This window comes from Equus asinus, chromosome 15 (assembly GCF_041296235.1).
Source record: "Equus asinus isolate D_3611 breed Donkey chromosome 15, EquAss-T2T_v2, whole genome shotgun sequence".
Classification (NCBI taxonomy): domain Eukaryota; kingdom Metazoa; phylum Chordata; class Mammalia; order Perissodactyla; family Equidae; genus Equus; species Equus asinus.
The window spans coordinates 31698857-31713940 of NC_091804.1; the positions used below are offsets into that span (position 1 = coordinate 31698857).

Genomic DNA, 15084 nt, shown 5'->3' on the forward strand with positions numbered 1-15084 from the left:
TTAGCAATACCCCCTAAAATATTTATGCATGAAATGAGATGTTGCCTGAGATTTATTTTAAACACTCCTGTGAGGGGGTGGGGTAAGGAGTGCATGAGAGTTTATTACAATTCTCTCTACTTTTGTGGATGTTTAGAAATTTTCATAATAAAAAGTTTAAAAGAAGAGAAAGAGCAGAGGCTAGCAGCAGATGACCACGTGGGAAAAGTTACAAGTACAGGTGTCAGAAACGTTGGCTGTGAGTGAGGTTCTGTCCCATGGAGAGGGGAAGGACTGGCGAGACTCTCCAGTACCTTGGCCATCAAAGAAGAAAAAACAAGCCTTTGCACCACCCTGGAAAGCAGCCATTCATTCATTCGCTCCCCAGTGTATCCACCCCTCTGTTCATTCGTTCATTCATTTGTGTGTTCAGTCAACACATCTATTTGTTGAGAGCCTACAATGTGTCAGACACCAAGATAGTCACTAAGGAAACAAAGGTGATCAACTTTGTCCTCATGGCGCTGACTGTCAGGAGTGGGGAAAGGATTCAACTTGGTAAATCTGCCATCACACAAACATATCTTCACAAACCATGAAAAGTCTGAGGGATGGAGTGCGTTGTGTGCCATCAGGGAGATTAGCATGGGGGGTCAGGGCTTGGTCTGGGGTGAGGAATGGTCAGGGAAGGACTCTCTGTAACATGTAAACTGAGACTTGGATGATGAGGGAGACAGCCATGTGAAGAGCCCGGGGAAGAGCGTTCAGTCCAAGAGAAAATCAGAGCAAATGTCCTGGGACAGGAAGGAGCTTCGGGGGCAGGAGGGATTTCCAGGAATGTTAAACCCAGGAGGATGGCTGGAGCAGAGCGACGGAGCAAGGAAACTTGTATGAGACAAGGGCCTGTAGGCTGGGGAACATCTGGGAGTGTCGACCATTGTTCTTGAGCCGAGAGAAACTTCTGCCCCGTAAACAGAAGACATCACATAGAGACATACGTAGTCTTTGGATCAGCTAACAAATGCTCCTGCAAGCCATCAAGACAAGTATTGGGAAAGTACGTGTACACGTTGTCTAGCAAAAATGCCCTACTTACTTAAAGATGGGTGAAGGGGGTCATTTGTACGGTGACGGATGGAAACTAGACTTTTGGTGGTGAACACTATGTAGTGTCTACAGACATCGAATTATAAAGATGTACACTTGAAACTTATGCAGTGTTATAAACCAATGTTACCTCAATAAAAAAAAGAATAAAAGGATGTTAATCCGGAAGCAGGATGGCGAGGAACAGGGGGAGACTGCCCTGGGGCAGAGAAGGGGCCACTACAAAGGGAGCCATTGGAATCGCTGAGTAAGGACACCTTCTAATTAGAGATTTAAAAACCAATGGTTAAAAGCGGGCCTGGGCCCCGCTCAGCCCCTCCTCCTTCAGCCAGCCCAGGCAGGGGAAGGAAGCCCCAGCCAACCGTGGGGATAGTTGCGCAGTGATTTATGGCCCTGAGACAAAGGCTCCCGAGGAAAGGCCCTGTGAAACTCAGATGTGTTGTTGGAACAATTAGAACCCATCCATCTATTTGAGTCAGCACGGTATCTGGAAGTGGGCCTGGGACAGGCTGGCATGGGCCTCGCACCAGTCTTCACGTGGGACTTCCCATGCAGTGAAGGGGCACAAAAACCTGGGAGCTGAGGCTATAAGGCCCATTTTTCAGATGAGGAGAATGAAGCTCAGAAAGATGACTTACTCAGGGTTACCAGCTAGGAGATTCAAACTCAGGTCCCTTTGAGTTCCAAGGCCACACTCTTTTTCATCATGTCTGACTGCGTCCCTGGCAGTTTCTGCAGCTGCCTGGGGTGGCTGGTCCCTTGGGGGCTACAGGGCTTTTTCCCCAGTTTTCCAAGATTGGTCTGCCATAGCCCATGCAGGAGGGTTTGCCTCCCAGCTCCCAACTCACCCTAAAACCCAAGCTGGATTATCCGAGGCCAACAGCAGCCTCCCCTCCTGCAGAAGCAGGTGCTCACTTCCTGCTTTGGAACTATGACTCTACAGGGACCTTGGAGGGGTCATGAGTGACAGTCCCCTGCCTCCAAACCATCTGCAGTGTTCTGGGCCATCGTGAGAGATACTGCAGAAGCAGTTCCCCACAGGCCATGAGCACATCCCTGTGAGCTGATCCCAGCATCCCGAATTCAGGAGCATGCGTCTGATTCAGCTCTGTGATCCCAGCACAGGATCTGACCCAGAGAAGGCACACAGCAAATGTTTTCTGAATAAAAGAGTGGCCCTTTGGCACTGGAGATGTTGCAACAAATCCGACTGAGAAAGAAAAAAAAAAAGATGGCTTATTAAAATGATGAAGAAATGGGGAAATGCTTATGGCGTAATGTTCAATGTAAAAAGCAGAATACAAAATCATGCAACAAAAAAGCCCCAAAAAACCCAGTGTGATTTTAATCATGTAAAATGGCATGCGTATATTTGTGCATGGTAACAATCTTGGACGAAAATGTAAACCGAAATATTAACAGCCATATCATTGTACAGTTGGTTTATGCATGGTTTTATTTGCTTCTTTAATTTTTTTCCAAAAAGTATTAAAAGAACATGTGCAACTTTCCAAATAATAAGGAAAGGCTTTTCTTTTTAGTAGCATAGTTTTAAATAATAAAGTTTAGGGCACCGTCTGCCTCTCTGAATGCAGAGCCAGCTGCTGGGTGTCAGACAAGGCTTCCATATCCTATGAGCTCGAGGAGAGCTCCCGGGGCCTGCAGGACCCACACCCTGGCACCAGGAGCTGTCCGTGCCCTGCCCAGGGCCTCAGAGTGGACAGCGTGGATGCCAGGCCTAACGGCCATCTGCCAACTCCTCACCACAACCAAGTACATTTCCATGACTCCTTTCCCCATAAGCGAGTCAGTAAATCAAAGCACATCTTGTACGCAAGGTGGGCCCTTTCTGGTGAAACACAAAAAAACTTAATCTTTGGTCCAGAAGCAGTAGATTGCGGCGGCGAGTCAGCAGCCAAAACCATTAATCTTTGCCGCGTTCCCCAACTGGCCCGAGTAGTAAAGAAGATAATACCCCAGCAGAATCAGTGACCCACTACAAATTGGTCCTGAAAGGTCCACCAGCATAAATAGACTTTTGCTGATCCAACACTTGTTAGGAACCCCAACAAAGAGACTATTGGCTCATCTGATGAGCCGCCTGCAATGGGCCCTTGCAATGGCTGGTGATGGATGACCACCCTCCCTTGGAGGGGAAGATGCAGCTCCTGGTATGGGGCCCTTTCTCATCTTAAATTTGTCCTCAATAAATCACAGGTGCAGAGGAGCCGGCATCAGTTTCATTACACCTACATGCTCCAGTATCAATCACGCCACCATGGCGGCCTGTCTGGGCGCAGTTCATTTCAAGTGGCTTTTTCTGTCCTGATTCCGTTTCCACCGCAATGCGCGCCTCCCAGAAGCTGGGGGCCCAGAGGGCGGGAGGAAGAAGCTTCTCTCTGAAGGTCTTTGCTTCCTTGGCCTCAGCACCTCTTTTCTCCTCCTTCTCCATTAACCATTCCCCAGATGGGAGCCATCGGAGCTCTGCACCCAGTGGCTGTGCAAAGACTTAGAAGCAGAAAGACTTGTTTTCAGATAATGGCTCTGACATTTGCAAACTTGGAGCCAGTGACCTTACTTTGCTGAGGTTCAGTTTCCTCATCTGGAAAATGGAGCTAAAAACACCTACCAGCTGAGCTTAAGCACAGTAATATATGTAAAGAGCCTAGACAGCGCTGGGTACAAAGCGGACCCTCAACTGATATTATTTGCAGCCCACGCTCATTCCTGGCTTGGATGCTGGCTAAAGAGAATATATTGCACAAATGGATGATCTTGCTTTCCATTTCAGTCCCCAGACCCATGATAAAATAGAAACTCCACTGTTCCTCTTCCTTGGGTCCACCTGCCTGGACCATTCCTGGTGCCAGCAAAGGTGTATCAGTTACAGCTCGGAATTTATGAAGATGCTGCCACAGCTCGTTTTTTGTCTTGTTCCTTTCATTGCAGGCAGTTAAAATACACTTAAAACTAAGGACACCAGAGAGCTCTCAGACCTCTTCTTAATGCACATAATCAAATACTTTAATGTCATTAAATGCATGTATAAGGCTCATCATAAAAGCCGTGAACTTTTTTAAAGAATCATAAATGAGAATAAATCGTTTCTTTTTAGGCAGGCCCTAAGCCAGTCTGCCTACAGCCACCAGAGGCAGGACCAACGCACCCCTCCAAGACTGCCATCGGCCTCCTCCGGAGGGCACAGCCCAGCTGCCTCTGCCATGGGGTGGAGGGTGCAAGGCCCAGTAGCAGCCCTGTAAATCGTTAACCAAATGAGCAGATCACCGAGCGGAAGAGAGGGGAGCGCAAAGGCCCCTGCTCCTGAGCTGGTCAGGAATGTCAGACAGAACAAGCTTTTCAAAAAGACACTTCCATTCACTGTAAACCTACAAGAGAGCTGGAATGACAGGGCCATTTATTTGCAGAAGAGCTGGGGAGGGGGTGGAAAGGAGAGGCAGAGAGAAGGAGGAGGAAGAGAGAAAAAGGAAGAGGAAGAAGAGGCAAGGGGGAGACGGAGAAGGTTCAGAAAGCAGAGAGAGAGAGAAAACGAGAGAAAGGGAAGTGGGACAGGCTTTACCCAAGCACACAGGGGTCACCCATCAGCACCCACATTGGCTCAGAGTCTGGAGGATGATTCTAGGGAGCCACATATATGTGCGATATTTCTCAGAGAACAGAATGTAATAGCGATGATGATGATGATGACGACGATGATGATACTGAGCACTGACGGTGCGTCCAGTCTTGTCCTTGAGTCCTCTCCAAGTACAACCTCATTTAATTCTCCTAACAACCCTATAAGGGAGCTACCACGTTTCACCCACTCTAAGATAGACACTTTCTTTTTCTCATTTTAACATCTCTGAAATTGAGATGCTTTTTAAAATCACTGTCAGCCTGGCAGCAGTCTTCATGTCATTGTCATATCTGGGAACGCACATCAAAACTTATAGAACAAGAATCTGCGGCTTAAAATCCCGAGGAAAATATAGGATGGCTTTTAAAGAAATGCTACCATTAATGCTTGCAATGTTGCAGAAGATGCTAGTGTGTAGGAAAACGCAGACGTTGACAATTCTGAGTCAATTCCTGAATATAAAGAAGCTTTAGGAAGACCTTAAGCAAGTTATTTCACTCATTTTTCCCTTTTTTTGTATCTACAAAGATCTTATGATAAAAATCCATGTCTAAATAAACTTGAGAGTTCTTTCCATAAGTATAAAATTCAAATTCTAAGGAATAAGAAAGTATCATGTCATAGTTTAACTAGAGATGATTGTATTTTTCTTGGCATAAAATAGCAGTGCAACATGCAATCACCAGCTTCTTGAACCAAGTGAGATATAGTGCTGTTCCAACTTACAGATAAGCAAACTGAGGTTTAGGCACCTTTATGACTTGCTTGAAGCCACACAGAAAGTCATAACCCCAGATCTTTCTGATTCCCAGAGGCTATGTTCTCAGCCATATTGCCATTCTTCTCCAAAACCTCGAGAGTCAGATCAACACAGTTTCAAAGTCCAGCTTTGCCGCTTACTGGCTTTGTGACCCGGGAGAGTGACTTCCAGTCTCTGAGCCATAAAGCAGAGATGCTAATGAAATAGGCTTCTCAAAGTCATAGGGGAGAAAATCCTTATGTGAAAAGGTTCAGCACGGTGCCTGGCCCCAAGAAGGTACCCAGGAAGTGGGGGTGACTGAGGGTCTGCATATAGGTCCCCGGACATGCAAAGAGCAGCCCCTTAGCCTCTGCAGCAGCTGACTAAAGACTTGGACACCACCAGGAGCTCAGATCTGGGACTGGAATGGTGGGCACCAACAAAAGATGCTTTAGCCCTGTCTCAAGACAAGCCAGTCCATACATACTCTTGGTGCCGCAGGCTCCTCAGCCCTTCCATTCTACTAACAAAAGAACACCCATATCATTAACGTATTACTACTATTATCACTATGTATATTTATTGAGTGCCCGCACTGTGTCGGCACTGTTCTAAGGCCTTTACACATATTTTATCCTCACAATAACCCCTTGAGTGGATGTGTTACAGATGACAGGGACACTCAGAGTGCTCAAGAACACACAGGGCTGCTTTTAGGTGTCCCAGGCCTCTGCAGGGAGCAATATACCCAGTGTCTTAGGTTAATTCAGTACAGCCATTCATCCCCATTAGGTCTGAGATTTAACTTAAGAAGTTGACTTTTAAAAGTCATAAAGGATGTCCCCTACCCATGATGACAAGTACAACGTGTTTACTGTAGAAAATCTGGAAAATATTTTACAACAAAAAGATATCCCATTATACAGAATCCCATTACACAGAGAACAGCTTATAGTTCAGATTTTATGTTTCCTTCCATTCTTATCTCTAACCCTATTCTACATGATTGACATTATACATGCAATTTTATACCCCGATTTTTTTCACTCAGCATAAGCATTTCCCCATATTCTTAGAAACCCTTGACAACATCATTTTAGTTGTTTCCAATATTTCACTGAATGGGTGGACCATAATCTACTTAACCTTTCCCCTAATCTGGGACATTTAGCCAGTTTCCAACGCTCCAGTGCAGATATGTGCCTAAAGTTTGGCTTACATTTTTATTTCCTTGGGATAAATTATTTACAATGGCATTTCTGGCTCAAAAGACTTGTACCTTTTTAAGACTCTCAGTAGAGATTGTCGAATTGCAATTCATATTTAAGAACATCTGTTTCAACCCATCCTTGCCAGCATTGAATATTAATATATTTTAAATTCTCTGTTAATTTGATAAGTAAAATTTTTCTGTTTTAAATTAACAGTTTTCCTTTACTGGTAAACAAGAATCTTTTTTTCAGCTTTCTTACATAATTATATCTGTGAATCTGCGGGGTTACAGCAGAGCAGTTAGGAGCACATACTAGATCGAGCTGCCTGGTCTTGAATCCTGCCTGCAATCTGTATGATTTGGGGCAGACTATTTAACTTTTCAAAGCTTTATTTTTCTTCATCTTTTACTAGGGATGCGAATAATAACACCTACCTCACGGGGTCTTTACAAAGAACAAATGAGCGAGATCCCATGTAAATTACACCTGGTATATAGTAAATAGTTGATAAACACTAGTTAGTTGAATTTCCTCCTCAGTAAGTGCTTTTTCACACACTTTCTTCATTTTTCTCTTAGAATCTTGATACCTTTCTTATCAGTTTGAAAGAGTTCTCTTTATATGAAGGATGTTAGCCCTTTGTCACATTCGTTGTAATATGTTTAAATTGGCTTTTGAAAGTATATTCATTCTGCTTTGATGGTCTCCTTGAAATTATCTTAGTGCCATACGCATCTAGTAGAGCTGCAGAGGAGTTATTTCTCTTAAGTAAAGGTTTAGAAAAAGGAGAGGGGTTTGAATTCCAGTGATGTGCCTCAGAGGACAAGACTTAAATTTGCAATGCTGCCTTTCTAATAGATGTGGTAGAAATAGACTGGGTTTCTCATACCCACAGAGAATGCCACCACAGCTCTGATATGTTGATGCCTAAACATTGCACCTGGCGCTTCATGTTGAAGAAGGAAATAATGCAGCTTCCTGGAGCCCAGTCTTTCTCAGTTCTGAAGCTGTCCTCAAGTTCACAAGGATACTTTGGTTAAAAAAAAAAAAATAAACCCTCTTCCTCCAAGATTTCTCCCTATACATTGCCACTTGCGTGCACTCAGTATTTTTCTGTCACTGAGGGTTCGGAAGAGTAAGAAAGCCTGTTTTCATTTTTTATGTCTATTAAAAATAAACATGCTGAGAAGCTGCCTTTTAGTCTCTTTATCAAGCCCCAAACGACACATAGCCCTTGTCAACTCGGCGTTGACGAAAGCAACCAGCGCGATTTATAAGGCGTCAGGAGCAAACTTAGTTAAAGGCATGTTTCCCCTCCATTGATCAAAACAGATTTTAGCCGAATGATGGGCAGCCAGCCAGTCCCTCGACTCAGCAAAGCTGTACAGGCAGGCAGGACGCTGTCCCCAGCCTACCCTCCTGGGCCCCGTTCACGGGACACCTGGCAAGCTCTTCTGCCAGGAAAGCTGGGAAGCCACCTCTAGATGGGGTCGGCACAAATGAGACGCATTTCATGCTGAGTCAATTTAATCAATACATTCTTGCTTTGGAAACTCGGGGTGTTTGGAGAGAGCAAAGCCGTGAGACACAGTAAAGCAGCTTTAAATTCTAATGAGCTTCTCTGTGCTAATTAGTGACTTTGCTAATTGGAAGCTTTCTTTGTTAGAAAACACGCCCTTGCCTTGGAGTGACGCAGAATGCCAGCTTTTCCTTTCCCAGACGTACCTCTCCTCTCCGTCTTTTGGTAAGCCAGAAAGCGAAGTACTTTGTTCCTCTCACCCTGATAGAACTAACAGAATTTTTTTCTAATTTAAGTGACTAGCATTGCATTTTGCCTTGTAAAAACTAGAGTGCAAGAGATCAATGTCTCCTAAATTCCACCTGTCACCATCCCGGCAGGAAACGGGTCAGGAAGAGCTCTGGAGGGTAAACACGAGTCGCTCAGGCGCTTCTGGAAGAGACACAATGGGATGCCCCTCCGGCCCCCTCCCATTTCACGGTGAGATCTGGTAATTTGCAAATTGAATAGCCATCGTTATTTTCCGAAGAGCCAGCAGGGTCTCCACTCCTCGCTAGGAGAATGTGACCCAATCATTTGTCTCGGCAACGCACGGATTCTAGAGCACTTGAGAATTCTTAGCCATAAAGCTGATGACTAACACAGGAATGGTTGGAAAGAAAAATCTTTTTAATCTGGGAAGGAGAGGGAAGGACGAAGGCAAGAAGGAAAAGATCCATAGAGCTCATGAGTGTGGTTATCAGCCCAAATTGGAGCTTTTCGAGAATCGGAATTAGAACTTGGATGTGTGGGTGGAATTTCTCTCCCTCTCACTTTTCTGCCTTTCTCCGTAGCATCTGTCTGGGTCCTCTGTCATCATCTCCATCTCTGCTCTCCTGTCCTTTCTGAGCACTTGATGAAGACACCCTGCCTGGAAATAATTGCCTTCAGACCCCTGAGTCCCACTTAAAGATCTTTGGGACTGATCGAGATAAACCTCATCAGGCTTTTGTTTCCACTCAGAGTGTCCTCATCATTTATTAGACGAATTAAAGTATCAATTTCTGTTTAAACATTAACAGGGTGATGCCAAATATTAGTCAGTTCCTAATAATTTTGAGGGATTAAAAAGATAATAAAAGTAATAGTCCATTACATTACCTACTTCAGCAAGATTGTAATGAACGTAATAAATTCTGGATCAGGGTTATAACAACTTCCATCTATTTAAAATGAATTTGTAGGGTTACTTTCATTAACTATGTATATGGGGGAAATGATCTGACATATTACTTTAAAAGAGCTGTAAAACCGATTAGGAGAAAATATGCTTTCCAGACAGGGATGCCGGCCACTGGGGATGACTGCATCCATGGGGACAGGGGACCAAGCTGCCCAGACAGCCTGATTGTGTCCTTCTCTCCCTGCTCGCTTGCTACTCTGAAGAAATGACGACAGAATCAGCGCCAGTGAACGACGGCAAAGGAACCTTTCTTTTTTTAACTTTCTCCTTTTTTTTTTCCTCCCCAGGTATAGTCCCACTAATGAACCAGGGCTCGTTCTGGGAAGTTCTGGAGGAAATAAGCCCTGTGCCTGCGGCCCAACCTGGCCTTTGGGGCCCCAGGGGAAGGCTGCCGTATTAAGGGGGCCCATGCCCTCATCGCTGCAGGAGACAAGGGAGCGAGCACTTGGCTGCGCCACAGAAATTACTGCTGTACCTCGAATGCCCGCTTCATTTATCAATTTCATAGCAGAAAAACCCATATGACTGCCTTGTTCACTCGCACGCTAAATCTAGTCGCAGAAAGCTCCTCACCGCCAGTCAAGTGTGTTATGCGCGGGCTTAGAGAAAGTAACTTGAAATACCACTAATGATTTATACTTAATTGAACCTCTAAGTGATTAAAGTGGCAGTAATGAATGAATAACACCCTCCTCGTTCCCTCACCCACTCGGCCCAGCGACTCCGAGCAGAGCGGGCCTCGCCTTGGGAAGTCAGCTACAAAGGCCGGCGTGAACCATTCTCTCGGCTTCCCCCAAGCCGCTCATCTGGGTCCTGGCTAAATTGCTCTCGCTTGCAGCAAATGACTCCATAAGCACCATATCAGACCATTGATCCTTTTTGTTAGATTACCCAATTGTAAGGTTAATGCATTTGCATTTGCCAAACGGAGTGGGTCAGCCTGAATCCCACACGGGGATCCATGTTTAAACGGACACACAGCCGAGGAGAGTGGCTCTGTCAACATATTGATTTGTTGGAACAGGAACCAGCTGGATGCTGATACCCTTGCCTCAGCCCATCCCCTACCTCCAAAAGAAAGTGCAGGAGAACACACTTCCCGGGCTGTGTCTTCCTTAGCACAAACCCCCTTGACAGCCAGGAGGCCAACGCCAGCCGCCACCCACAATACTTCTGTTTCTGGAAGAAAGAAGGGTCCTGCAAAGGTTTCGGTCACCTCAGACACAGACAAAGGTGGGCCATTCACCTTGGACCAGGAACCTGGCTGCTTTCTCTAAATGAGGGAGAGCCAGGACTTGTGACAAGGACACAAGCTTCAGAAGCCAAAAATTCTTCTTTTCTGAACATCATAGAGTCAGACTGGGGCAGCCATTTCTCCCTAGGTTTCTACACCTGACGTGAACTTATTCTTGGATTTTTGAAATGCATTAACCAAATGCCATTTAAGTGATCCACCTTCATAAGAATTTTCTAGTAAGTAAATTTACCAGCTGGAAAAACATAAATTGTTGATCTAACATCAGTTCTACGTTGGAGAATATAGCTGTGGTTTGGGGGTATTAGAAGTTAACCCAGAGAAATCACCCCCAAAAAACCATGTTCTTTTATAGATGGGGAAACTGAGGCCCAGAGAGAAAATGAAACTTACCTGATGGCCCCTGGTGAGTTCATGGAAAAGCTCCCCTTTCTTCTGCCTTCTAAATCTGCCTCCTATAAGAAGGCAGTACTTCCACAAGAGATGGCTTTGAGGCTGTGGCAGGAAAGAAATAGTCTTTTTATACAAATGTCCTAAGACAAGAGCCATATTTCATATTCAGCTGCATAAACTAGGTCTTTGTCTGCATCATCCTATGGAGTAAGATTCACTGTAAGTACCACTTACAGAATGGGTTTGTTCAGCCTCTTGCCTCCGAGGACGAGGAAGCAGGTTTCATCATTGCAATTCAGCTCTCTTTTTCTACTGTTCATGTTCCAAAGCGGCCAGGAGGCTGGGGAGCAGCCCGTGATGTGAAGTCAGAAATTGAGGGTTCAAGTCCCAACCCAGTCACTTAGGGGCCATGTTATCTTTCCGGCCTCAGCTTCCCAGTTTGTAATAATCCTTCCCCCGCCAGATTGTCTTGGGATTAAATGGGATAAGTGTGAAAATGACCAGCACAGATGTGGCCCATACCCACGTAAGGCTCCTCGTCTGTGAGTTCCCTCACTCCCGGTTTCACAGGAGAAGGGTGATCCCTGGGCCTTACAAGCAATAACTGATGGACGACAGGTAGCTGGGACAGCCCACACCAGTAAAGGGGGCCCCTTGCCCACCCAGCTCTCTCCTGCTCTGTAAGAGGGGCCCAGAACTGCCCAGCCTCTCACCTCCCTCCCCTGCTGGAGGCTGAGCCTTCTTTGACCATCCACTCAGATCCCACCTGAGTCTCGGAGGGAACTCAGAGGTGTGAGGACAGGGATAAGCTTATTGTTAAAACGACAATCTTATTCACTAACATTTTTAGAGCACTCTGTCATTTATCAAGGGCTTTTTACCTGCATTTAACCTCATCTAATCCTCTCAAGAATTCTGTGAGGTTCAAATGGTTGTTCCCCCTTTACAGAAGCAGAAACTGGGACTTGCAGAGGCCAAGTAACTGTCCAATGTGATGCAGCTGGAAAGGGGAGAGCTGGAGCTCAAGCCCAAGCCGGTCAGACTCCAGGACCTGCGTTCTGTCACTCTGCCCCACTCCCAGGACTCGAAGTATCCCCTTTGGCGGGGAACAAACCAGAGTTCTGCAGAGACTCTGGCTTCTCCTTCCCTTCCTCGTCTTCTATTCCATTAAGCCAACAGCCTCAGGAGCAGGCAAGGGATAGGAAGGCGTTGGTCCAGAGCGAAAAGAGAGCTTCAGATGTGAAGGGGAAAGAAAATCACTGAGTGAGCAACAGTTGACCTTGGTGAGTTATTGAGAAAGTGCCGAGGTGGCAAGGTGAGGTGGTGACAGGGCCTGGGGGCCCACAGGAAGAATGCTTATCTGATTGGGAGTGTGATGTGGGCAGATGCCACCTGGAGATAGTCAAGGCTGGTCTATCTGGGAAACAGGACAAAGAGAGGCCCAGCTGGAATGGGCTATTTGTCCAGAAAGTTCCCAGGGTTAGAGATTGGTACCCAACAAACTTTGGGCCTGAGTAGGCCAAATTCCCAGTCCCCATAGGCCAGACAGTCTCTGTTCTAGGGAGGATACACAGAGCATCAGGGGTAGCGGAGGTAGATGACCTGGAAAAAGCGGTCTGTACAGACACGAACGGAATCTTCGTCTCTAAGCGGGTCTGTGTTTGTCTGTGGGGGTGTGCACGCATGTGTGCACGTGCAGGCACACGACACTCTGAGTGTCATGTGTGGTACAGTGTCTCTGCGTGTAGTTGTGTCTCCAGGAAAAGATGAGGGTGGTGGCCATGTGTATTAGTGACTGTGACTGGGCACGTTGGTGTCCAGGTGATTGTACATCTGTGGACATGTAAAGAGGTGATCGCTCCGTGAGAGGCTAAATGGCCACAGCTCAGCCGAGGAGAGGGACGGTGGGGGAACAGTTGGCCCTCTCAGAAAGAATGTGACCACTCAGAGGAGTGTGTGGAATGTGCTGGGGGACCAAGGATGGAGGGTCTGCTCTGTCTCGAAGAGGCAGGGAGGGTTGCCTGGAGGAGGGGGCATTTGCTAAATGGGACCTACTTCCTGAGTCTCTGATGGGTCCATCCTGAACCAGAATTTGTGGAAACTTCTATTACCAACCAGAGTCACGTTTGATCTGTCATCCCAGAGCAGACAGTACAACAGGCTAAAGCAGTTAAACAGGCCTCCCTGGAAACACAAACGTGGGCTTCCCACCAGGTCCTGTGTGCATGTGAGGAGACAGGAGGAACTGGGGCAGGCCCCTGGCCTCCTTGGACTCCCAGACTTGAGACTTTTGAGTATTTCCTGGTGGGTGTTTCCCAGCCTGGGCTGACCTGGCTTTTCATGGACAACACGGCAAACAGAACCCTGCCCAGAACTGGGACCTGGCCTGGATGTTGGGGGTCTGAATCCCACTTCTAGAGCCACTTCTCATGGCTACATGATTTGAGACAGGCCCTTTCAGCAACGTGAGCCTCAGTTTCCTCATCTGCCAAGTTGGGCTGTTTATTCCTTCCATACCTGAGTTACGCACTTGGAGACTGGAGTCCTGACCCTTGGTAGCTGTGTGACCTTGAGCAAATCACCAGGCCCTCTGAGGTTCGGATTGCGCATCTATAAAATAGGGATAATAACAGCAAATGAGATAAAGTAGAGAAAAGCACTTCAAAATTCTTTTTTTAAATAGCATTTGAGAGAAGTCACCTGTGAGATGGAAAAGCTCAGCTGGACTCTCAGTTCTCAGGCCCATCTGCTTCCCCCGGCTGGGCGTTTCTCAGAGGATCTGGGACTCTAGGTGTTGCCTTCAGGAGATGAGGAGACTCAGAGAAGGGGCTCCAGGACCCCAAGGACAGGAAGGCCCAGGGATGGAGTCTGCCGGCCAGAAGGCACTGGCCCGTGGCTCCCTGGAGCTGCGCGGCAATGATTCAGGAAAAGGCTGACAAGGATATTAGCAGTGTGGGTTTTTTTCTAATCCCGAGCCCAGAGAAAATGCACGGTCAGGAATAAAGGCGCCCAAGAGAGCAAGGAGAAAGAGAAATAATCAGAATTAGCCAGCAGGCGGGCAGCGGGAGCAGGGCAACCCAGCCCCGCTGACGGCCCAGAGCCCTGCGGGTCTTTCGGCTCGGGAGGCGTTCAGGGAGTGCGCAAGCCTGGCCAGGGGCACAAGGGGTGCTGGCTGCCCCAGCCAGGACCTGGGCCGACTAGAGCCCAGAGAGCAGGCACAGTGGAAGACAAAGAAGCTGTCAGCAGGTGAGTCCAGCATCCCCTGGAGGCTGCCATGCGCCCCCTTGGGCCCCTCCAGCCACAAGGCGCTAGAAAGGGTCCTGGCAAAAGGTTTGAGTTCTCTGCTCCCCATTGTTCACGGGGCTCTGGGTGTGGACATTGGGGTTGAAGGGCCGCCAAGAGTCCGCTCAGATACTGCAGGAAGACTGCAGTCGCCTCTGCAGGCAGGAGGCCTTCATGCGCCCCATCCTCAAGGCTGAAATGAGACCAGGATGACAGACAGAGACCACAGCCCAAGAAAAAAATCACTGGGGCACTTTCCCTGGCAGGTGGAATGGGTATATCAAGGTATTCCGGGAGGTGGTCCCCACACCTGCTTTAAGAGCAGAAAGGAACAGGTTTTGATGAGCTGGGAGAGAAAAATCCACTTACTTGGGCAATTGAACTGACATCCTTCCTAACTGAAACCTGCTTTTCACAAATCGTCTTAGACTATCACATTGCTTAAGAAAAAACCCTGTCCTGAACGTGTGTGTGTGTGTGTGTTGGAGGAGAGGGTAAAATTAGTGCCTTAGCCCCTGATTCCACTCCAGATTCCAGATTAATGGAGTATAAATTAACAACAAACGTGTGCAATGTCCTGGAAGTCAGATGCTTCTCCACACTCCCTCACTCTCCTCCGGCAAAATGCTTTCTGTCCCTGAGCTGCTTTTCTACAAATGTGATGCGGGGGAACGGGGACTGCTGTCTGCAAGTCACCCTTGCTGTGGTGGGAACCCATTCGGCCTGGCCTTTATGCA

The 15084-nt window shown here is 47.0% G+C and overlaps 1 long non-coding RNA gene across 1 annotated transcript; it reads left to right on the top strand.

Moving 5' to 3' along the window:
- The first annotated feature begins 8340 nt into the window (after window positions 1-8340).
- On the top strand, window positions 8341-10911 carry LOC123277330 (uncharacterized). The gene is made up of 3 exons (XR_011494641.1): window positions 8341-8420; window positions 8576-8675; window positions 9705-10911. It is a non-coding gene; the product is annotated as an uncharacterized lncRNA (long non-coding RNA).
- The last annotated feature ends 4173 nt before the right edge of the window (window positions 10912-15084 follow it).